Source organism: Maylandia zebra, linkage group LG9 (assembly GCF_041146795.1).
Source record: "Maylandia zebra isolate NMK-2024a linkage group LG9, Mzebra_GT3a, whole genome shotgun sequence".
Classification (NCBI taxonomy): domain Eukaryota; kingdom Metazoa; phylum Chordata; class Actinopteri; order Cichliformes; family Cichlidae; genus Maylandia; species Maylandia zebra.
The window spans coordinates 34,619,127-34,642,348 of record NC_135175.1 but is presented as its reverse complement, the minus strand read 5'-3'; the positions used below and the strand labels follow the sequence as shown (position 1 = coordinate 34,642,348).

Genomic DNA, 23,222 nt, shown 5'->3' with positions numbered 1-23,222 from the left:
AGTGTTTTGCCAGCTCAGTGTTTTGTTTCTTAGTGTTTTGCCAGCTCAGTGTTTTGTTTCTTAGTGTTTTGCCTGTTTGCTTTGGTCTCTTGGTTCATTTCCTGCCGTCATCGCAATAAAGGTTCACTTTTCTGTTAATCATTACTATTCCTCGTCATCATCTGCTTTTGGGTCCTGTTTCCGCACACATCGGCGCACCCCGCCGTGACACTTGGAGGAGAGAGACCTAATATTTAATAATCCACATTTCACTGTTTTACTCTTTGGTTCAGATGTGGATACTGTATTGTTCTTTCTTTGTAATTGTTTATGTTTAAGTTGTTTGTTTTTGGTTTTTAGTTTGTTTTTTGTCTTTTTGGAAGCTGACACAATCTCTATGGAGATGGGTTTTTGGGGTAGCAGGAGGAGAGAAGCTGCAGAGAGGCGTGTAAGACTGCAACTCTGCTTCCTGGTCCCAACTCTGGATAGTCATATTTTGGGGGGTTTAATAAATTGGTCCATATTTCTAGAAATGAGAGCTGCTCCATCCAAAGTGGGATGGATGCCGTCTCTCCTAACAAGACCACATCGTTTCTGGGACACCACTCAGACAGCCAGCAATTTAAGGAGAACATGCGGCTAAACATGTCACTCCTGGTCTGATTGGGGAGGGGACCAGAGAAAACTACAGAGTCCGACATTGTTTTGGCAAAGTTGCACACCGATTCAATATTGATTTTAGTGACCTCCGATTGGCGTACCCGGGTTTCATTACTGCCAACGTGAATTATGATTTTACTGAATTTATGTTTACCCTTAGCCAGCAGTTTTAAATTTCCTTCAATGTCGCCTGCTCTGGCCCCTGGAAGACAATTGACTATGGTTGCCGGTGTCTCTAGCTTCACGTGTCTGAGAACAGAATCACCAATTACCAGAGTTTGACCCCCGGCGGGTGTTTCGCCGAGTGGGGAAAAACGGTTAGACGGTGTACCTGGGGCTTCTGTTTAGGACTATGCTTCCTCCTCACCATCACCCAGCCGCCATCTTTCCCCAGCTGCTTGGGGTCTGCCGGGGAACAGCTAGCGGGGCCTACGCCATCTTTGGCTGCACCAGCTACAGGGGCCTGGCTAGCTATGGGTGAATGAAGGGTGCGAAGCAGAGTCTCCAATTCAGTAATCCTGGCCTCCAGAGCTGCAAATACGCTACATTTGTTACAGATATCATTATTGCTAAAGGAGGCCGAGGAGTAACTATACATCTGACACAGACCTCTCTGCATTGAATCATATCTGTTATTAACCTCTGTCTCTCTTCCACAGCATGTCTTTATCCTGTCTTCCTTCTCTCACCCCAACCGGTCGCAGCAGATGGCCCCGCCCCTCCCTGAGCCTGGTTCTGCCGGAGGTTTCTTCCTGTTAAAAGGGAGTTTTTCCTTCCCACTGTCGCCAAAGTGCTTGCTCATAGGGGGTCATATGATTGTTGGGTTTGAGGCGACTTTTGTTGTGATTTGGCGTTATATAAATAAAATTGAATTGAATTGAATGAGCAAGAAAGAGCAGGAGGGACAGGTGAAGTAGCCATGGTGCTAACGAGTCGGCTACGAGCTAGGCTAAGCTAGCGAAACAGTACAGAGAAAGTGAGTGAATACTTTGGCTATAAATTAGGTAGTGAGTACACAGAAAGTGTGCTTCGGATGAAGCACGTGAAGATTATACTATGAAAAAGAATGTATTTAAAAGTTGTTAATTAAATTGGTAAGCAAATAAGCTACTCAGAAACACCACTGTGTTTGAGCAGGAACAGGAAGTGATACTATACCGCAGAGCGAGCGAACACCAAGTGACAGCGCCACCAAGAGTCAGGACCACTCAAACTAAATGTCTTCAGTCAGTGTGTCAGCCTTATTAAATTCCGTTCTTTTGAATTCTTTTGGCGACAGAGAAAGACTGGACTCAGAGTGGTCAAGCTAAAAAAAATAAAGATATTTCCAGAAATTGAGGCCTGTCACACTAACACAAGCTCAGGTCTGAAAGCATTAGAAGCCAGAATGGGTATACAGTGGGGCAAAAAAGTATTTAGTCAGCCACCGATTGTGCAAGTTCCCCCACCTAAAATGATGACAGAGGTCAGTAATTTGCACCAGAGGTACACTTCAACTGTGAGAGACAGAATGTGAAAAAAAAAATCCATGAATTCACATGGTAGGATTTGTAAAGAATTTATTCGTAAATTAGGGTGGAAAATAAGTATTTGGTCACCTCAAACATGGAAAATCTCTGGCTCTCACAGACCTGTAACGTCTTCTGTAAGAAGCTTTTCTGTCCCCCACTCGTTACCTGTATGAATGGCACCTGCTTGAACTCATCATCTGTATAAAAGACACCTGTCCACAGCCTCAAACAGTCAGACTCCAAACTCCGCCATGGCCAAGACCAAAGAGCTTTCGAAGGACACCAGGAAAAGTATTGTAGACCTGCACCAGACTGGGAAGAGTGAATCTACAATAGGCAAGCAGCTTGGTGTGAAAAAATCAACTGTGGGAGCAATCATCAGAAAATGGAAGACATACAAGACCACTGATAATCTCCCTCGATCTGGAGCTCCACGCAAGATCTCATCCCGTGGGGTCAAAATGATCATGAGAACGGTGAGCAAAGATCCCAGAACCACACGGGGGGACCTGGTGAATGACCTGCAGAGAGCTGGGACCAAAGTAACAAAGGTCACCATCAGTAACACACTACAACGGCAGGGAATCAAATCCCGCAGTGCCAGACGTGTTCCGCTGCTGAAGCCAGTGCATGTCCAGGCCCGTCTGAAGTTTGCCAGAGAACACATGGATGATACAGCAGAGGATTGGGAGAATGTCATGTGGTCAGATGAAACCAAAGTAGAACTTTTTGGTATAAACTCAACTCGTCGTGTTTGGAGGAAGAAGAATACTGAGTTGCATCCCAAGAACACCATACCTACTGTGAAGCATGGGGGTGGAAACATCATGCTATGGGGCTGTTTTTCTGCCAAGGGGACAGGACGACTGATCCGTGTTAAGGACAGAATGAATGGGGCCATGTACCGTGAGATTTTGAGCCAAAACCTCCTTCCATCAGTGAGAACTTTGAAGATGAAACGAGGCTGGGTCTTCCAACATGACAATGATCCAAAACACACCGCCCGGGCAACAAAGGAGTGGCTCCGTAAGAAGCATTTGAAAGTCCTGGAGTGGCCTAGCCAGTCTCCAGACCTCAACCCCATAGAAAATCTGTGGCGGGAGTTGAAAGTCCGTGTTGCTCGGCGACAGCCCCAAAACATCACTGCTCTCGAGAAGATCTGCATGGAGGAATGGGCCAAAATACCATCTACTGTGTGTGCAAACCTGGTAAAGACCTATAGTAAACGTTTGACCTCTGTTATTGCCAACAAAGGTTATGTTACAAAGTATTGAGTTGTATTTTTGTTATTGACCAAATACTTATTTTCCACCCTGATTTACGAATAAATTCTTTACAAATCCTACCATGTGGATTCATGGATTTTTTTTTTTCACATTCTGTCTCTCACAGTTGAAGTGTAGCTCTGGTGCAAATTACTGACCTCTGTCATCATTTTAGGTGGGGGAACTTGCACAATCGGTGGCTGACTAAATACTTTTTTGCCCCACTGTATATATAGTTCTGCTACACGTCACACACACAGTTTCGATCAAAACAACTCCTTCTGGTCTGAGTAATGTGTGTGTGTTACTTGGTTCCGCTTTTTCCCTCTGGTTTCCTGTGTTCTATTAATATGGCGCTGCAGCTCTATACTTCCTATTTCTTAACTTCCCCTTACTGAAGCCTCTGTTGCTAGGCGACCTGTCACCCTCTAACCTACCTCTTTCTCACAGACTCACAGTTATTATGATAAAACTTTCTGTGAGCGAAAGCTCAACTTCTCCCAGCATGCTGAGCTAATGATTAGTTGGTGTTTTTCTCCAAACACTCTCTCACTCTTCTCTCAACGTGTTCACAATAAACTGTGAACAGACACCGAGGAGAGCAGCAGAAGACCTCATTCAGGAGCTAAACTCAACATGAACTGAACTCACAGTAAAGTTAGCTCTGTGTTTACCTTTAGATGAGCCCACAAACCGAGAGAAACTCCGCGATGAAGCCGGAACTCTTTCCAAACACAGGAAACAGATCAGGGAGCAGAGACCCACGTGGCTCACGCTGATCTCAGCTACGATCCAGGAGACAAGGGTGGGCAGATCGATGCAGATATCGATCAGGACGTTGGTAGTGGTTTATGATCGATACTTTAATTTGTTTCTCTCCTCTAAGTTCACTACTTTACTCCCGTTTCATGAAAAAGCAGCTCTCTCTGCTCGACTCCTCTCCTGCACACATTTGCTCCGCCCCATTTTTCCGACTCTGCTGTGGTTTGTTACTGTGTGGTCACGTGACTCGACTATACATCGTGAGTAGGTGGGGTGTGTTCCAAAAGTATCTCCTCTTTCCTTTTCCTCGGCTCATTTCCTTTTGCTTGATTAAAACGTCCTTTTTGGAAGGAGAATTGCTAAAGACTCAGGAAAAGAGACGAGCGGTGCTGAGAATTGGAACAGCCTCACACTAGTCTCTGTATCAATGTGACACCCTGGAGCGAATCTTATGGACCATCACAAGCGTCACACACCTGGAAATAAAGCATTCTGTCCTTAAATAATGATTTGTGCAATAAAATACAAATTTTAAATCCATTCGCAAAGTAAAGCTTTAAAATAAAACCGTGTTACATTTATACACAGTGTTAGAGCAATGGCATCATCCAACATGGTGGCGTGTGAACATTGCAAGGCTCAGTAGCTGTATCCCAAAACATAAGCCGCATTGTTCGGAGGACCCAGCCTTCGCGGTCTATGTGGGCAGGATCCTTTGAAGACTGAGAAGGCCGGAAATGCGAGGCTGTGAAATGGAACAGTCTATGTAGCTGTTGCTGATCTGTGAGTCTATTGTGCAAGTGGTGTGATATGCCCATGTAGAAAGGACGGCACTGCAACGCTGGACTTGCCCTTACTCTGGGCTCCCTCTTTATTCTGGCAACTGGTAAAAAGAAAACAGCACACAGTCTTCATTAACAGTGTGCAAAGCAACTGCAACATTCAGTTCACCAGCTTGGGAGTTTCTTTTCCTTTTTTTTCTTTCCAAACATAACATATACAACTGAATGCAGCTTCTCCGTGTCTGGTTCTGACTCTGGGAACTGATAAAAGACCGGATCCAGATGACCTGAGGGATCTGGATGGTTCATACTGGGTCAGGAGGTCACTGATGTATTTTGGTCCTAAACCATTCAGAGCTTTATAGACCAGCATCAGAACTTTAAAGTCTATCCTCTGACGGACAGGCAGCCAGTGTAAGGACCTCAGAGCTGGACTGATGTGGTCCACTTTTTTGGTCTTAGTGAGGACTCGAGCAGCAGAGTTCTGAATGAGCTGTAGTTGTCTGACTGATTTTTTAGGTAGACCTGTAAAGATGCTGTTACAGTAATCAAGCCTACTAAAGATGAATGCATGGACTAGTTTTTCCAGGTCCTGTTGAGACATCAGATCTTTTATCCTTGATATATTCTTGAGGTGATAGTAAGCTGACTTTGTTATTGTCTTAATGTGTTTTTCTAAGTTTAGGTCTGCATCCATCACTACACCCAAATTTCTCGCCTGGTTTGTGGTTTTTAGATGTATAGATTGAAGTTCTCTGGTGACCTGTAATCGTTTTTCTTTGGCGCCAAAAACTATTACCTCAGTTTTGTTTTTGTTTAGCTGGAGAAAATTGTGGCACAACCAGTCATTGATTTCCTCAATGCATTTACCAAGAGCCTGTACAGGGCCTCGGTCTCCTGGTGACATTGTGATATATATTTGTGTGTCATCTGCATAGCTGTGATAGTTTATTTTGTTGTTGTTTATAATCTGTGCCAGTGGGAGCATGTAGATGTTAAACAGAAGGGGTCCCAAGATGGAACCTTGGGGAACTCCACATGTGATACTTGTCTGCTCAGATGTGAAGTTACCTATTGATACAAAGTATTTCCTGTTTTCTACGTATGTTTTGAACCAGTTTAGTACAGTTCCTGAAAGACCTGTCCAGTTCTCCAGTCGTTTGAGTAATATGTTGTGGTCAACTGTATCAAATGCTGCACTGAGATCCAGTAAAACTAGGACTGACATTTTTCCACTGTCTGTATTCAGACATATGTCATTAAACACTTTGGTCAGAGCAGTTTCAGTGCTGTGGTTCTGTCTAAAACCTGACTGGAAGGCATCGTAGCAATTATTCTGTTTTAAGAAGTAACTGAGCTGTTGAGAAACTGCTTTTTCAATGATCTTACTTAAAAACGGGAGATTTGAGATCGGCCTGTAGTTGTTCATTTGTGTCTTGTCAAGATTGTCCTTTTTCAGTATAGGTTTGATTACAGCAGTTTTTAGTGATTCTGGAAACACACCTGATAATAAAGAAAAGTTGACGATCTGTAACAGGTCTGACTCTAAAGTCTTTGAGACCTTTTTGAAAAAACTTGTTGGCAGGACATCTAAACAGCAGGAGGAGGAGTTCAGTTGACCTAAGATGTCCTCCAGGTCTTTGCTGTTAATAGGTTGAAACTGTTTCATGGTGTTTAAACAGTTTTTTGGTGGACACAGTACATATCCTGGATCTGCTGTTGATGTAACAATTGCTTGTCTAATTTTTTGGATTTTTTCAGTGAAGAATTTGGCAAAGTCATTGCAGGCCATGGTCGAATGAAGTTCAGCTGCCACTGACACAGGGGGGTTTGTTAGCCTGTCAACTGTAGAAAATAAGACCCGAGCATTATGGCTGTTTTTAGTGATGATGTCAGAGAAGTAGGACCTCCTTGCATTCCTCAGTTGTAAATTATAATTGTGAAGTTTCTCTTTATAAATGTCATAATGAACCTGGAGGTTTGTTTTTCTCCATCTGCGCTCAGCTTTCCTACACTCTCTTTTTTCATTTTTCACCAGTGTGGAGTTTCTCCATGGAGACTTTTTCCTTCCAGAGATAACCTTCACCTTAATGGGAGCAATAGTGTCCATTACATTTAACATGTTAGCATTGAAGCTATTGACGAGCTCATTGACTGACCCTCTGGGCAGGTCAGGTGTTAATGGGAAGACCTGGTTAAAAATTGCACTACTGTGTTCAGTTATACACCGTTTTGTGATCACTGTTGTTGATATATTTGTGTGGGCTGAGATTTTACTTTCAAAGAAAACACAGTAATGATCAGACAGGCCCACATCAGACACAGTAACCTTTGAAATGCTCAGGCCTTTGGAGATCAGTAGGTCAAGAGTGTGTCCTCTATTATGTGTGGCCTCTGTTACATGCTGAGTCAGCCCAAAGTTGCCCAGAGTGTTACTCAGGTCTTTAGTCCCTTTGTCCTGAGGGTTGTCCACATAAATGTTAAAATCCCCAACAATAATTACACAGTCAAAATCAACACAGATCACAGACAACAGTTCACTGAGGTCATTAAAAAAGTCTGTGCAGTATTTGGGAGGCCTGTAAACATTAAGAAACACAACTTTGGATGGGGCCTTCAGCTGTAAAGCCACATATTCAAAAGACTGAAAAATTCCAGGAGATAGCTGCTTACATTGAAATGATTCATTAAATAAGACAGCAACCCCTCCTCCTCTCCTGCTCACCCTGGCCTCACTGATAAAACTGTAGGAGGGGTCGTCTCGATGAGAACAGCTCCACTGTTACTTTGGTCCAACCAAGTTTCAGTTAAAAACATAAAATCAAGGCTGTGCTCAGTGATTAGATCATTAATTAAAAATGTTTTCCCAGCTAGAGATCTAATGTTTAATAAAGCCAACTTAAGTGTTTTAGAGGTATTACTTGTCCCCTCCTGTTTGGGAGCAGTCTGTGGCACACAAGGTATGTTTACTATGTTTAAAGATCTTTTAGAGTGCAGCTCTCTGTGTTTTGACCAGGCCACATGTCTCCTGTCACCTAAAAGTACAGAAATTTTAAAACCTTCTAGTAAACAGGGTCCCAGCTTCTCCTGGGAAAAGTCATCACTGCCATAATCCTCACAGCCCGGACCCTTCACACATCACGCATCAGACTGCGGAGACAGGGCATGAAGAGGAACTAAGGGGGGCGAGGCTGGGCAATGTGACTTCGATTGCTCTGTTGAGGGTGGGGCTCGATGGCGAACCTTTGGCCGCTCTGGTGGGGGGTTTATGGGGGACAAAAAGGGATTGGGACGGGGGGTAGATCTGAGCCCAGCATTGACCCGCTCCATCATCTCCTCAGTGAATTTCAGGTGTGGGGAGGAGGGAGAAAGGGAGGGGGAGGAGGGTGATGGCCTGTCAGGGGTTTGGGGGACTGGGGAAGGTCGTGGTCCCTTGTCCTGGTCGTTGGTGTTGTTGAGAGAGTTGGAGGCAAATAGGGACCCCTCTTCTTGCCTCAGATGTCTCTCCTTTCTGAGGCTCTTCCCGGGTGGGGGCAGATGGAGCTCCTCCTCAAGGTTTCTGCTGGGCTTTGTCTGTTCTTGGAGTACTGTTTGTTCCTCTTTATGAGATAACTCCTCGTTTATCTCAGCCTTGGCACCAAGCACGGATGGATGACGTATGGAATAAAACAAGTTGGAGGTGAACAGTTTCACCCCTGACTTGTTAAAACAGATGCCTGCGTTCCCAAAAAATATTAAAGTTGTCGATAAAGTGCACTGAGTGGTCAGCACATGCTGATATAAGCCATTTATTCAGTGTAAACAACCTGCTGAATCTCTCGTCTCCTCCTCTGACCGGCGGTACAGGTCCACTGATGAATACAGCTGCATTCAGAGAGTTTACAGTATTTAATAATCCAGTAAAGTCCCGTTTCAGAACCTCCGACTGTTGTTTGGACACATCGTTTGACCCTGTATGCAGAACAATGTTTGTCACAGTTGGATATTCATCTGCAATTTGAAGAATTCTCTCCTTCAGGTTGTTGACCATATCGTTAGGAAAGCAGAGGACTTTAGTGTTCTTACCGCACATCCTTTGTACATCCTTTACGGCAGAGTCACCCACAATCAGAGTTTCAGGCCTAGCCTTTAGCTTTCCCTGTGGCCTTTCACTTTTCAACAGATTTTCAGACCTTATTTCGCTGCTTTTAGATGGATGGTTGTCCGATATAGATCCAGGGTCCTTTGATAGTGGAGCAAATCTGTTCTGCAGTTTCACATTCAGTTGTTTTGGAGGTTTGTTGTTAACCTTCCTATTCACGGTTGTCCAGTCCTGTTTCCTCCCGTATACAGGGGTAGAAGAGCTTCTCTGTCTCGTAGGAAGTGAAGGCCAGTCGGTTTCGGAGATTTCAGCTCGCTGTGCCCTGCCTGTGATACGTCCTCCCCCTTCCAGGAGACATGATTTATGTCTTGGTTTTGCACCAAGACAGTCTAAGGGGGGATTATCACTTGAGGATTTATAATAATGCACAGAGTCTACTTTCTTGGTCATGTTATCTGTGCTCCTTAGCTGTGTACTAGCTTGCTCATCGCCATTGTTTTGAATCAAAGGCAAGGTTGTTTCATTTCCACACAGTCCATTTACCTCCACGTTTACTTCTAAGCGATGAATTTTTGTCTCCAGTACTGCAATCTTCTGCAGGAGGCTGTGGTAGTCATCTGTGGAGAGGGAAGGCATCTTGTTGCTAGTTAGCCTAGCGGTTAGCACCTTTCCAGGCTATTGAGGCTGCTCGGTGCCCAGACGCTGTAATCAGGCTTCAGCTGTGTCTAGGCCACAGACACACGGAGCGCTGAGGACAAGGTAACCATAAAATGTTGCTGTTTCTGTTAAGAACACTCTAGTCCTAATGATCTACAAGTGTCCAGAAGTTATCGCAGGTAAGCTCACACGGAAAAAAGGGAAAAAATCAGCATAAAAATCAATAAAAATCAATATAAGAAGCAAAGCATTCAAGAGCAAAGAGATGAAGCGTCCACACTCACAAAGGGGAGGAGAAAAAAATCAGAGAAAAAAATGAGAGTGCAAATCAAAAAGCACCTGACTAGCTAACGAGTATTAGCTTAGCATGCTAATTTAAAATGCTACTCGTGAATAAAGTTACTACCCATGCATCAAAATGCCTGTAACTTTCAGGATACATGCTAGTACTGCTTACAATCAAAATACATGTTGACAATTACCACTATAAGAATGTTTTCATTAATACAATTACAAAATTGACAACAGTATCGCTCACTAGCACCTACCACCAGCTTGGGAGTTTTTCTCCTTTGCTGACGCATGCGCTGTGCAGCAATTTGGAACCTTAACAGTTGCTGTGTCTGTCCACCAGGTGGCTCCAACTATTCACAAAGCACATCAATTTTGAGGAAATTCATTAAGCTATTTTCTAACTCTGTTACATCTAGCCTTCAGATTTGCGTCACCAGCTGTGACACCACAGTGTGCCGTTGTTCCTTGCTATCTAAAATATACGAGGACACTGGCGTAAATTCTTGACAGTCTCACACTTGTTTAATCAGTTTTCTGTTTGACGTTCATTCAGCTGTGTCAAAATCCCAGAGGAACCCACCTGATGGATTACTAAAGTTTTATTTAATCTAATCTAATCTAATATCTTTGATCTCAGCCAAACCGATTTATTCCGGTATAAATAAAACACATAAAAAAGTCCAACAATTACTTTTTTAAGTTATCCGAGTGACTTGTATATCATATTTAACCTGAGTAGCGAAAGACAGCGGGGGTCATGTTGGTCATGTGTAAATTACGTTGAGTAGGCTAACCACGTTATTACATTAATGCATGTAAGGTAAAGTAGCAAACACCGTCGTAGTTACATGCGGCTGTCTTCTTGTTTGATGGCAGATACTCCCTTCACCCTGGCCAAAAGAAAGGCCAAAGAAAAAGAGCAAAACAGTTAAACATGAGATGCGATCATGGCTCATGAGTTAGGTGTTCGTCTTGTAATCGGAAGTTTGCCGGTTCGAGCCCCAGCTCAGACAGTCTCAGTCGTTGTGTCCTTGGGCAAGACACTCTACCTACCGCCTACTGGTGATGGCCAGAGGGGCCGATGGCGCAATATGGCAGCCTCGCTTCAGTCAGTCTGCCCCAGGGCAGCTGTGGCTACAACTGTAGTTTGCCTTCACCAGTGTGTGAATGTGAGAGCGAATGAATAGTGGAATTGTAAAGTGCTTTGAGGGGTCCCGAAAAGCACTATATAAATGCAATCCGTTATTATTTTTGGACAAGGTTTGTGTTTTTTCCATTGTTTAAGCACTGCTTCCAGCCAAGAGTGATACCATATATGCCCCATAGCTGCAGAACAGGCTAACATTGTTATCTTTTTACCAAAAAAACAGCTAAACATGAGAGGTTTTTGGACAAAGTTTGTGTTCTCCATTCTTTAAGCACCGGTTTGAGCACTGTTTAGGCACCGGCACAGTTTCAAAAGTACCGGTTTGGCACCGGATAAAACCTAAACAATACCCATGCCTAATGACATGACTACCTTTAACAGACTTTATTTGAACTGGCAGAATGGAAAGAAAACCGCTGTCTCTTCCGGCCCCTGTATGACCACAAATTTTCATAGGAGTTCCATAGTTTCATAGGAGTACATTCTTTGAAAAGGAGGGCTCTCCAAAGGACTCTGGACTTAAACCATTGTTATCAATATGGAGGACAGTGGTATGACCTTTACCACATGTCCTACATGTCAAACGCTTAGCACAGTCCTTACTTATGTGCCCAGCACCTAAGCAACCAAAACACAGCCCTTCCTCCTTCAGAAAAAGCATTTGTCTCTCTGCTTCTTCCGCTGAAACTGTTGACACTCCGTTCGCTCTTCATCTGTAACATCGGTTCCAAAGCCGTGCTTTGTGCACCGATCGTTACTAGAGTAACTGCGTGCCTGTCCCAACCCATCACTAGCCTTCCCTGCGTTTGGGTCTAGCCAGCACACCACACGGGCACGCCGAATTACTGTGTTTAGTTTGCACGTTTCCCCCGATCATGACAGTTATATGTTTTCCTTACATTTTCTGTATGTATATTCTTGGTTGCTGACTTTATATTTTGCACACTCAAAATATTTCCATCATTGGCGAGATTCACACTGCACCTGCAAAGGAAAAATCAAAACCTCATATTCTGTTTGGTAAACACTTTGTGTGTTTTTTTAAATCATGCTGCGGTCAGCGTCAGCATCTAACATAGAGCAAAGAATGCAGTAATCCTCAGTTTTCCCTGAAACACATTCATGGCCATTAGCTTTTAATCAAATATTATTTCTTGAGTAATTAAAATATATTAGTACAGTTTTTCCAGAAATACTTCATGGCAAATTAGTCTCCTGAATTTTTTTAGACGCTGGACACAGCATGGCCTTATTTTTATTACCCTTTGACTCAGCTGTGACCTGCTTTTAATTAGTTCAGGGTCAGTTTCCTTTTCATTAAGTCTTCTTACAAGTACATCAGAATGATCTGCTGTCATGCTAACACAAGTTGACACATGGTTTAACAACATTTCACATCAAAACCACGAAGGGAAGATCAATTGAAATAGTTATATCCAACATTATTATGTTCTAACTTAAGGAAATACACAAAGTGTGACTCTTGAACAAACCTCCTTCAATGTTCAGAATGATCAAAGTGGATAACAAAGACATTTCTCTCAGTCACCTGTTTGTGTTTATGAAAAACAAGGTACTAATCAGCAGTGTTGGTCAAGTTACTTGAAAAAAGTAATCAGTAACTAATTACTGATTACTTCCCCAAAAAGTAATCCCGTTACTTTACTGATTACTTATTTTCAAAAGTAATTAATTACTTAGTTACTAAAAACATGATTTACACCCTGAAGAGGTGATAAAGCGATAGATCTTTCAGCCCAATTCTACTTTTTCTACATAATCCATCATACAAAATGTAATCAAATGGAAAAGTCTCTTTTTAAAACTTGTTTTATTAGTTTTAATCTTTTAACTTTATGCATCAAGCAAAAATGTAATTATATGCACCATTCTCTGACTTGAATAAATTAGTTTAACATTTAAACCTATTTTCTGCACATTCCAGCACATAAAATAAAATATTTTGTGTGTTTACACTCAGTCTTTCAAATAGATGCAAGTAAAACACAGCAGAAAATAAATAAAGTCAAAGACTCAGCGGTCCTGTTGCTCTATTTTCACCTGTAAAGCAGGAGCAGGGTAGGCGGAGGTTTACCCTGGTGCAGGTGTGCCGCGGTCAGTGGAAGAATCCGCGAGTTTCTCTGTGAGTTTCCCATTACGTCGTAGCTACTCGGTGCTTGCTTGGAAGTTTAGGGTTTTTTTCGCTGTAAAAAGAAGTTTTCTTCCCACGCACAGCGGACACTAATGTTTTTGTCACTTTTTATGGAATCAAACTCAAAGTAAGGTCAGTACTTCCACGCTTTAAACGCTGCACGCTCATACTCTCTCCCGCAATCGATATGTGATCCATTGTTGATCTGCACACAGCTGTTGTCACCAACGGCGCACTCGTTTACGTCACTGTCATGAGACATTATCGCAAAGAAATCACCGTTTTAGTAACGCAGAAACGCAGCGTTACTACGGGAAAGTAACGGTAATCTAATTACCGTTTTTGCAATAGTAATCCCTTACTTTACTCGTTACTTGAAAAAAGTAATCAGATTACAGTAACGCGTTACGCGTTACTGCCCATCTCTGCTAATCAGTGTCAGTGCGCCCCAGGGCAACTGTGGCTACAATGTTGTTTCCCATCACCAGTGTGTGAATGTGTTTGTGAATGGGTGGACTGTATGTAGTGTAAAGCACTTTGGGGTCCTTAGGGACTAAGTAAAGCGCTATACAAATACAGGCCATTTTCCATTTAATACACAGTCTGTGATTGCTTCACATTGTTAGTTTACTCTGCCTGTCTGTGGGTTTTTGTCCAACTTGGAGTGAACAAAAGCAGAAACAGTAAAAAACGTAAACTGTGAAAGTCTAGTTTATTTCATGAATACAAAAGAAAAACATTTACAGTCAGCAGAAAAAAGTAGCATACATGCATGATAAAATGGATACTGCTATATAACATGGACAGTCAGAGTAAAATTCATTGTCTTACCACTTAAGATATGTTTTAAACTTAAAAAGAAAAACACACTGAAATTAGTTTCTGTATTTGCCTGTAAGTCTTGTATACAATGTGGAATGTTAAACCATGTTCAGCGGTCCCCAAGCCCCAGGCCATGGACCGGTACCAGTCCATGAGTTGTTTGGTACCGGGCCGCGAGAGTTGAGGCTTGGGCGTGAAATTTATGGTTTTCATTAACTCTCTTTGCCTGGGTCTTTTCCCCATGTTGTAGTTGTGTGTCTTATTTTGAAAGAAACATCTACATGTTACCATAGTGACCAGAGAGCATTAAGGGGCAGAGAGGAGGATGTTGCTCTCAATCTTGTGGGCGCATTTCCAGAGGACGCTGCTAATAAAGTTACACGATTACACGGTGAATTCATGTTTATTATTTTATTTACAAAATTCCAGTGTTTGTCTTGGTCGTATCATTTTATTTTGTTGTATTTATCCGCCTTAAAAGTCAGTCCATGAAAATATTGTCTGACATTAAACCAGTCCGTGGCGCAAAAAAGGCTGGGGACTGCTGCTGTAGATAGTTAATAAATCTGTTTATCTGTTTTTTCAGACCTCTGACCCTGAAACCAGAAGAGGATCTTTCTGTCTCTTCAGATTCATTGTGATCCAGTGATGGGAGTGATTTCATGATCACGCTGATGTTTGCTCAGAGCAGATAATGAAGTGAATGTTTTTGCACATTGGTAATAGTGAAACAATTTATTTGCAGCGTGGGATTGTTTGTGTTTGGAGTATGAACTGAGCTTACCGAAACTTTTGTCACACTGGTCACAGCTGAAGTTCCCTTCAATGTGTGTACGTTCATGATTGTTACGACTCCCTGAGTACGAGAAACTTCTGTCACAGTGTCTGCACTTGTATGGTTTCTCTCTTGGGTGGACTCGTTTGTGTCTATTAAGCTCACCTGCAGAGGTGTAGGATGACCCACACTGGTCACAGATGTGCTTTTTAACCCCACTGTGACAAAGTTCATGGTTTTTTAATTCACTTATAGTGGGGAAGCCGCTCCCACATTCTTTGCAGTAGTTCATTTTGTCTCCAGTGTGTCTACGTTGATGTATTTTCAGGCTCTTTTGATTACTGTAAGTTTTTCCACAAAGGTCACAGCGAAACTCTTTCCCACCACCACAGTGACGACAGGGTTGAGAACTGGATCCATCTGTGTCGCTCTGCTTCAAAACAAAGACACAAAGACAGTGTAAGTCAGTCCTTCAACATTTTAATCCAGAATGAAGCTTGAAATAAAGAGCATCTTTGCCAACATCCAGTTACATTTTACTGTCACAGTGAAACTATACACACAGCTTGGTTGCATTGATAGAGAAGCCACTGAAGCAGCTCAGCGCCTTTGTGAACGAGGTGCAGCGAACAAATACTGTCAAATACTGCGTGAGTCATGGCACCACTTACCTCAACATCCAGTTGTGAAAGCTGCATCAACCTGAGCCAAAAAGTGATCGAGCTGGAACAAAGGATATCAGAAGGCAGAGGGATAGGCCATTTCAGCCGTCTGCTCAGCCTTAACACCTGGCTTTCCTCCCCCTGTGTCTCCCATGGTGTGGGTTTTATTAACAATTTTGATGCCTTCTGGGAGAGGAGGCATCTTTTTGGGGCAGACGGGCTCCACCTCAACGCCTGGGGACGCCGTCTGCTGTCTGCCAATTTACCATTTGGTGTACAGCACTCCCGCACACCGCCCTGTCATTACTCAAACCGACATTACCTGCTGATCTATCCGCCACTGACTGATGTCCCCCTGGTCCCAGCTCCTATATCTGTTCAACTTTTAACAGTAATACACAAAAACTCTGGACTCGGACCTCTCTCTCCCACAGTCAACATAATACCCGTCATAATCACAAACAGAGAGCAACACAATTATCATAAATCCAGTAACTCCAAAAACATTAATAACCTCCGGCCTCTTCAAAAATGTCAACATGCCAACCTCTGGATGTCGGGAGTTTTGATCTCCTCCATACCTGCTTCATGCCCTGGTGGACGGGGCTATGGCCCCCCCACACCCTCTAGCAGATCATTACATGAAGGAACCTTTTAAATACAAGCGCGTCCATGCTCACAGGTGTACACACAGGTGCTCACACACACAAACTACACCCTTTTTGGCTCCTACCTCAAAACACACTGTGTTCTGTTGATCTTATGTGCTGCACAATAATGTTTAATATTTTGTTTTTATTGTTATATTCCCATAGATCATCGTCCTGTTGTTTATTCTATCTTCTACTTGTTTTCTTTCTCAACAGGTGATCCAGGTGATTGATATATGTATTTTTTGTCTGCTTATTTTGTTGGTTTTTGTTTTTTTGCCCTTTATCCTTGTCCCTCTTCTCTGCTGTTTTTCCCTCTTTCTTTCTCCCCTTTCTCTTCCTCAGTCAAGTCTGTCCTGTATTTAGCAAGTGAAAATAAAAAATAAAATAAACAATAAAAGGTGAATCAAACAGACCATTACGGCAAAGCTGGGATGGTCAATTTGGTAAAGTAAATCTGTTGGGCATCTTTCTTTGCCTTTAGACAATAATTCTGATGGCAAAAGAGCCAAACGGGACAGGCAAAAAAAAGAGAGTGTGGGGAGTGAGTTGGAGGGTGGGGTGGGCTGCTTTTAACCATGTAAAGCACTTTGTGCTACATTTCTGTATGAAAAGTGCTTTATAAATAAAGATTGATTGATTGGTTGATACTTTGAGGACATGTAAATAAAACTAACAGACTATTAAAGTAAGTTGATTCTGAATGTGTGGTAGGATGCACTGATTGCTTTTAGTTAGATGACCCTCCTGTTGTTCAGTTAGTGAATACAAGTAAAATAGAGCAGTTCTGATATGTACAATATATATTTTTAAATGTATTTTGCCATGTATGAAACTTGCAAGTGGGTAACAAGAGGGGGCCATGTGAGAGTCAAGTGACCAGGGACTGAGACTCCACTGAGGGTGAAGCCAAAACTAAAGCCAGATGTCTGGCAGCACATAAAGTCAAAATCAAATTCAGTCTAAACTAATTGGATCGGGACCTTGTGAATCAGAACTGAATGAGTTTTAGAAATCAGTGACAATACCCAGCCCTATTGTCTGTGAAGGTTTTCCCAGATTTTAAAGCCCTAAGGGTTTAAAAACGCTGAGACTCTCTACCAAATCAAGTGAATTAAATTGGGACCTTGTGAATGGAACTAATTGTTCTAAAGACTGAAGAAGTTTCTCGGATGAGAGGTGAAACGTCTTCAAGAAACTTAAAGAAGGCCGAATGCTTTTCTTTACAAGCTCCTTAGACTACCCATCCCTATAATCTACATGAAGGTTGAGGTTGGAAAATTACAAATAATTTAAACAATGCTTCAAAAAAATGCAACTGTACCTCAAACATGGATACCAAGTAACAGGAATCATTGTTTTTAGTAAGATGACTTATTATGTTCTTTACGGACATCCAGTCGATGCCTTTGCATCCAGTGGAATTACTAACATGCTAACACAATTTAATTAACAGAGTTGTTCCAAACACTCAGTCTAAAATAAGAAGATAATAATATAAATACATACCTCACAGTAACTGCACTTGTAGAGTTACTTTCTGGTGTGGATCTCTTGGTGTTTTCTCAGGGACTTTGGAGATTTGAAAGTCTTATCACACAGGTCACATTTATAAGGTCTCTCCTCATTGTGGGTAAACATGTGGCGTTGTAACTGTGCATCTGTTGTAAACAGTTTCCCACACTGAACACAGCAGCAAACATCATGTCCAGTGTGAATCCGTTGGTGAATATTTCGGGTCCCTAGCCGACTGAAAGTGTCTCCACAAATGTCACATCTATACGCTTTGATTCCAGAGTGGGTAACTCGATGACGTTTTAAGGTGCAACTGAGAGCAAAAGATTTACCACACTGATCACAGCTGTATGCTTTAACTCCACTGTGGATGAGTTGGTGTGTTTTTAAGTGTCCAAGTTGGGTGAAAGATTTTTCACACAAGTCACAGCTGTACGGTTTAATTCCACTGTGGATGAGTTGGTGTGCTCTCAGGTGTTTAGCCTTGATAAAACCCTTCCCACAATCGTCACAGGTGTGTTTCTTCTCTCCCTTTCTTCTGTGAGGTTTGTCGGCCTCCTGAGAGCGCTGACTTCTCGCTCCACGTTGGTCCTGCAGTGACAGAGATACAAACAGAGGCAGTGAGTGAAATGCAGTCGTGGAACAAACTGAAACTCCATAACCTGCACACAGGTTCAATAACAGAGATATTCTTGCTCACCTTTTGGGTTGAAGTCATTGTTTCCTCTGTAGTGGCTGAGCTGAGTCTAAATGGCTCGTCTCCTCCTGATGATCAGCTGGAACACAAAACATATTTATATGTGTTAGAGTATTTTAAGCTTTTATTGTCATGAAATGTAACTGAGTGATATACTGATAAGTGTTTAATATTTCTGCTTATGCAAACGTCTTTCTATCATGAACTCTCTGAACAGTGGGCCACCACTGTTCGAGGAGATCACAAGGGATGTGTGCAAATATAACCATCCTTGCAAGAGCTCATTTCTTTAAGCATATTCTAGTTGTCAGCACATAGCAACAGAAGGTTTGCCATAGATAGCGTACAAAGCATTAACCACAATAAGTTGTGAAAACCAGCTGTTATTGTTAGATTAAGTTCCAGGAACTGCATGTTCTCCACCCACGAGTGAAGGGCGTGCAGCTAAGTTCCTGTTTTATCTGTGCGTTTCACCATGTACCATGAAGTATAAATAAAGACGTAAGACCAGTGCGGGGTGTGAGTATCTGTTGAACTCTCACCCGTGCACGTTAAACTGTTGAAGTGTCTGAGTGTCGTTTCTTCACCCGAGTGTTTTGATAATTGTTTAATCCCTGACAATATGTATTCCACCCGTGACAAAAAGAAGCTGAGATGGAAAGCTCGAATCCACTCAAACTGAATGTCTTCAGTCAGTGTGTCAGCCTCCAGTTAACAATGACAGTGAGAAACTGCACTACTGAACCTCCACCAACTGAGTAACTGCAGTTTGGTGCTTCATTTGAACCTTATAGATTTTATTAAACAAAATTTATAGAAAACTCTACAAAACAGAACAGCATGCAGGGAGCAGACTCTTCGCTGTAATTTTTTGTTGTGCATAAGAATCCACATGTTCCTCTTGTTATAAGATTAGCAGGACTGCTCACTTATGCTTTTTACATGTTGGTCTGTTAAAAGGTCACGCCATAAATGGAGTGACTGGAAATGTAGTTAAAAGGTCAGAGCCATATAATATATGCCAGCATTTAGGGTCCTTTCCACAACACCACACGATTGCTGCCACAACCGTGACACCACCATTCAATACCCAACAGGATTAAAAACATAATTCTTCCCCCAAATCACCAAGAGCTGCACATTAACCACCACCATTTATTTTAATTCTCAGTGCTTTCAAACATGAACTTTCATCTCTGTTTCATTAGCTTTTGTTAACATCTGTTGTTAACATCTGTTGTTAACATCGGGGCGATTGTGGCTCAAGAGTTGGCAGTTCGTCTTGTAATCGGAAGGTTGCTGGTTCAAGCCCCAGCTACGACAGTCTCGGTTGTTGTGTCCTTGGGCAAGACACTTCACCCATTGTGTTCAGAGGGCCCGGTGGCAACAGTGTCTGACAGCCTCGCCTCTGTAGCTTGCCATCACCAGTGTGTGGGTGACTGAATGTGTAAAGCGCTATACAAATACAGGCCATTTACCATCTTCCTGTGCATCACTTTACAGCAGCCAGACTCATTAAAATGAGACTGTAGGAGTTTACAGCCTCTCATGTGTTCATCCACAGCAGCTGGACTATAAAATTTATTGTGACCCTGATACTGCAGCAGATCGCTCTGACTTCCTGTTATCACTTCAAACACTCTCTCACTCTTCTCTCAACGTGTTCACAATAAACTGTGAACAGACACCGAGGAGAGCAGCAGAAGACCTCATTCAGGAGCTAAACTCAACATGAACTGAACTCACAGTAAAGTTAGCTCGGTGCTTACCTTTAGATGAGCCCACAAACCGAGAGAAACTCCGCGATGAAGCTGCAACTCTTTCCAAACACAGGAAACAGATCAGACCCACGTGGTTCACGCTGATCGCAGCTACGATCCAGGAGACAAGGGTGGGCAGATCGATGCAGATATCGATCAGGACGTTGGTAGTGGTTTATGATCGATACTTTAGTTTGTTTCTCTCCTCTAAGTTCACTACTTTACTCCCGTTTCATGACAAAGCAGCTCTCTCTGCTCGACTCCTCTCCTGCGCACGCACACACACTTTGCTCCGCCCCCTTTTTCCTGCTCATCTGTGGTTTGTTGCTGTGTGGTCACGCGACACAGCTGCGTAGCGTAACCAGGCGGAGTTGTTTTTTTTTTTTTCAAAAGTACCGCCTATCTCCTTTTGCTAACCTCTTTTCCTTATGCCCGGCTTACACTGTGCGATTTTTTCAGTCGCGCGATTCAGCTCCTGCTCAAACTGCACGATTGACTCGCAGGGGTTAGATGTTCGTAAGTCACGATGCAGGGTCTCACACTATACGGCCCGATGCTCTGATGCGACCTGAGTGCTCACACTGTGCGTCCATGAAATGAAGGTTAGAACCAGGGGCGATTCTAGAATCAGAGCTTTGGGGGTGCTGAGCACCCAGAGAGCTGCCCAGCCAGGCAAAATAAACTTTACACGTCACGATGAGACTTCTTCCCTGTCTCTGTCAGTCCCTGCATCCTTAAATGTCTCCAGTTGTCCCGAGTTCTCTGTGACTGTCTCCTTGGTGCATTTAAACCCCTGTTCCTCCCTGTCCTCGTCGTCTGTTGTCTTCTTCTCCGTTATGAGTCATCATAATTTTATCCTCTCTGTGCAAGTCAGCAAATTTCTTTATTAAATCATAAGATTCCTAAATTCATAAAGTCTCTCTGTGCCTGGGTCCTCGTCTCAAAACATGACATCACTGTTTTGTACATTTTAACACAATTTAATCCCACATTTGTGAAAGAAAAACACTTTTTTGGAAAGTCTGTAACAAAACCATCAAATCTGATAAAGGTTATTTAAATGCTGCAAAAGAAGAATGGATTGGAACAAAAAAAAATACATATCCTAACCTTAATTACTGGGGAAGAATAATGAATGATACTCATAGTGAGTAAAAAGTAAACTGACTGCATTTTTTGGACAGAGATTCACTTTTGTTAGGGAAAATATTCTAAAACACTTCTTCAGCAAAGACTCAGAGAAGAGAAACACACAGAACTCTTGCTAGCAAGGGCAGCTCCCTACTAAGAGACTCGCGCCGAGCACTGCCCCGGTCTTTATTTTATACTTCAGTGTGTGTGTGTGTGTGTGTGTGTGTGTGTGTGTGTGTGTGTGTGTGTGTGTGTGTGTGTGTGTCTGATCAAAGGGTCATATACATGAAAGCACAAAGGGAAAACATCCTTGGTCAGGAAGAGGGTAGCCTCACCCTAGATAACACGGTGAGGAAGTCAAGCAGTTAAAGCACTTAGACTAGAACAGACGTAACTACGTTAATCCTACCATAAAACAATAAGACAAGGTACAAGCTCTCATGCTCCCAGGACGTGGGGGTGCATTCCTGGGGTGCACACCAAGCCTGCAGCCTGCTAGAGATCACACACAATTGATTATATGCCTCTAAGTATACATGGTTGAATATTTCCTAATACAAATAACTACATGCAGTATTCTACCATATGCAAACTAAAAGATTATACTGACTACTAAATACAATTTTCCCTTGACAACTTTTAATGTGTATGTATAATATAATACAGATACATAAAAAACACTCCCAAAACAGAATAAATTATTACAAATAATTATTACATACTTTTGCAAGCCAAACGGTTCATTCATTTATGAAATTTTGCAAGGACAATATGTATGATGCTTACCGTTTATTAAAGATCAGTATCCTGAAATGCAAAGAATTCAATTGCTGGATCGGCGGACAGAGGCGGTTTCTCGCAAGTTAAGTAGATTTTTTTAAGGCGGTTTATCCCGGAGTCGCAAAAGTATGATGTCACAACAATGTGTTTGGTCACTTGCAATGTTGAACCTGGAACAACATTTATTATGATGATGTGGGAACACCGACACGAGGATATCAGATAGTGCCGATGAAAACGTCATCGTGGGAAGGAGAATTGCTAAGGACTCAGGAAAAGAGAAGAGCGGTGCTGAGAGTTGGAACAGCCTCACACTCATCCCTCTGTAACAATGTTACACCCGGGTGGGATTCTTATGGAGGACCACAAGAATCACACACATAGAAATAAAGAATTCTCGCTTAAATAATGATTTGTGCAATAAAATATGAATTTGTAAATTCATCCACAATGTAAAGCTTGAAATTAGAACCAGCACTGTGCCCTGTAACATTTATACACAGTGTATGAGCAATTGCTGCAACCTACAGCCTTTAAACTTATAATTAAAATGCTGACAGTAAACTCATCAGTAGAGGTGGGCAGGGGCGGTCCTAGCCTGTTTGGTACCCTGAGCAAACACTCCCTCTTTTTACTTTGACTTGAGAAAAGCAGCAAGCAGCCACACTGAGGGCTCTCGCGCTCACTTTTCGTGTATAGAATTTAGAAAAAACATCGCTGCAAATTCTAAGTCTGTGTTATAATGTCTGGTCTTTTCGTGTTTGTTGGATTGTTTTTATTTTGTTTTATTTTGCGAGTTGGATATTAGGTGCTGCTCCAACCAGCCAGAGAATCCCCCCCCCCCCCCCCCCCGCCCCTCTCCTCCCTATGTTTGGCAAGCAGCAGGGGCACCTCGCAAATGGAAGGCGCCTTTACTCCCAGCAAATGGGCGATAGAAAACCGATCGGTGCCTATGACATCGGGGCAATCGTGCCTCAAAGATTTGGCAGTTTGTTTTGTGACCGGAAGGTTGCCGGTTTGAGCCCCGGCTCGGACAGTCTCGGTCGTTGTGTCCTTGGGCAAGACACTTCAACTACCGCCTACTGGTGATGGCCAGAGGGGCCGATGGGGCGATATGGCAGCCTCGCTTCTGTCAGTCTA

General features: G+C 42.7%; 1 protein-coding gene and 1 long non-coding RNA gene across 4 annotated transcripts in view; both read right to left on the bottom strand.

Annotated features, from left to right (window-relative positions):
- Nucleotides 1–4,374, bottom strand: part of LOC143412345 (uncharacterized) — a 140,755-nt gene extending 136,381 nt beyond the window's left edge. For both annotated transcript variants that reach the window (XR_013100219.1, XM_076888526.1), the window contains exon 1: nt 4,090–4,374. The gene's annotated coding sequence lies outside the window, so the exon portion shown is untranslated. The remainder of the gene's footprint in view (nt 1–4,089) is intronic.
- Nucleotides 4,375–13,983: 9,609 nt separating this feature from the next.
- Nucleotides 13,984–20,463, bottom strand: LOC112430833 (uncharacterized). 2 transcript variants are annotated; one of them, XR_013100215.1, is made up of 4 exons: nt 20,181–20,463; nt 18,415–18,490; nt 17,709–18,305; nt 13,984–15,320 (listed from the first exon to the last, which is right to left on the bottom strand). It is a non-coding gene; the product is annotated as an uncharacterized LOC112430833 (long non-coding RNA). The 2 variants fall into 2 exon arrangements; XR_013100216.1 differs by having other exon boundaries at nt 13,984–15,317.
- Nucleotides 20,464–23,222: the final 2,759 nt, after the last annotated feature.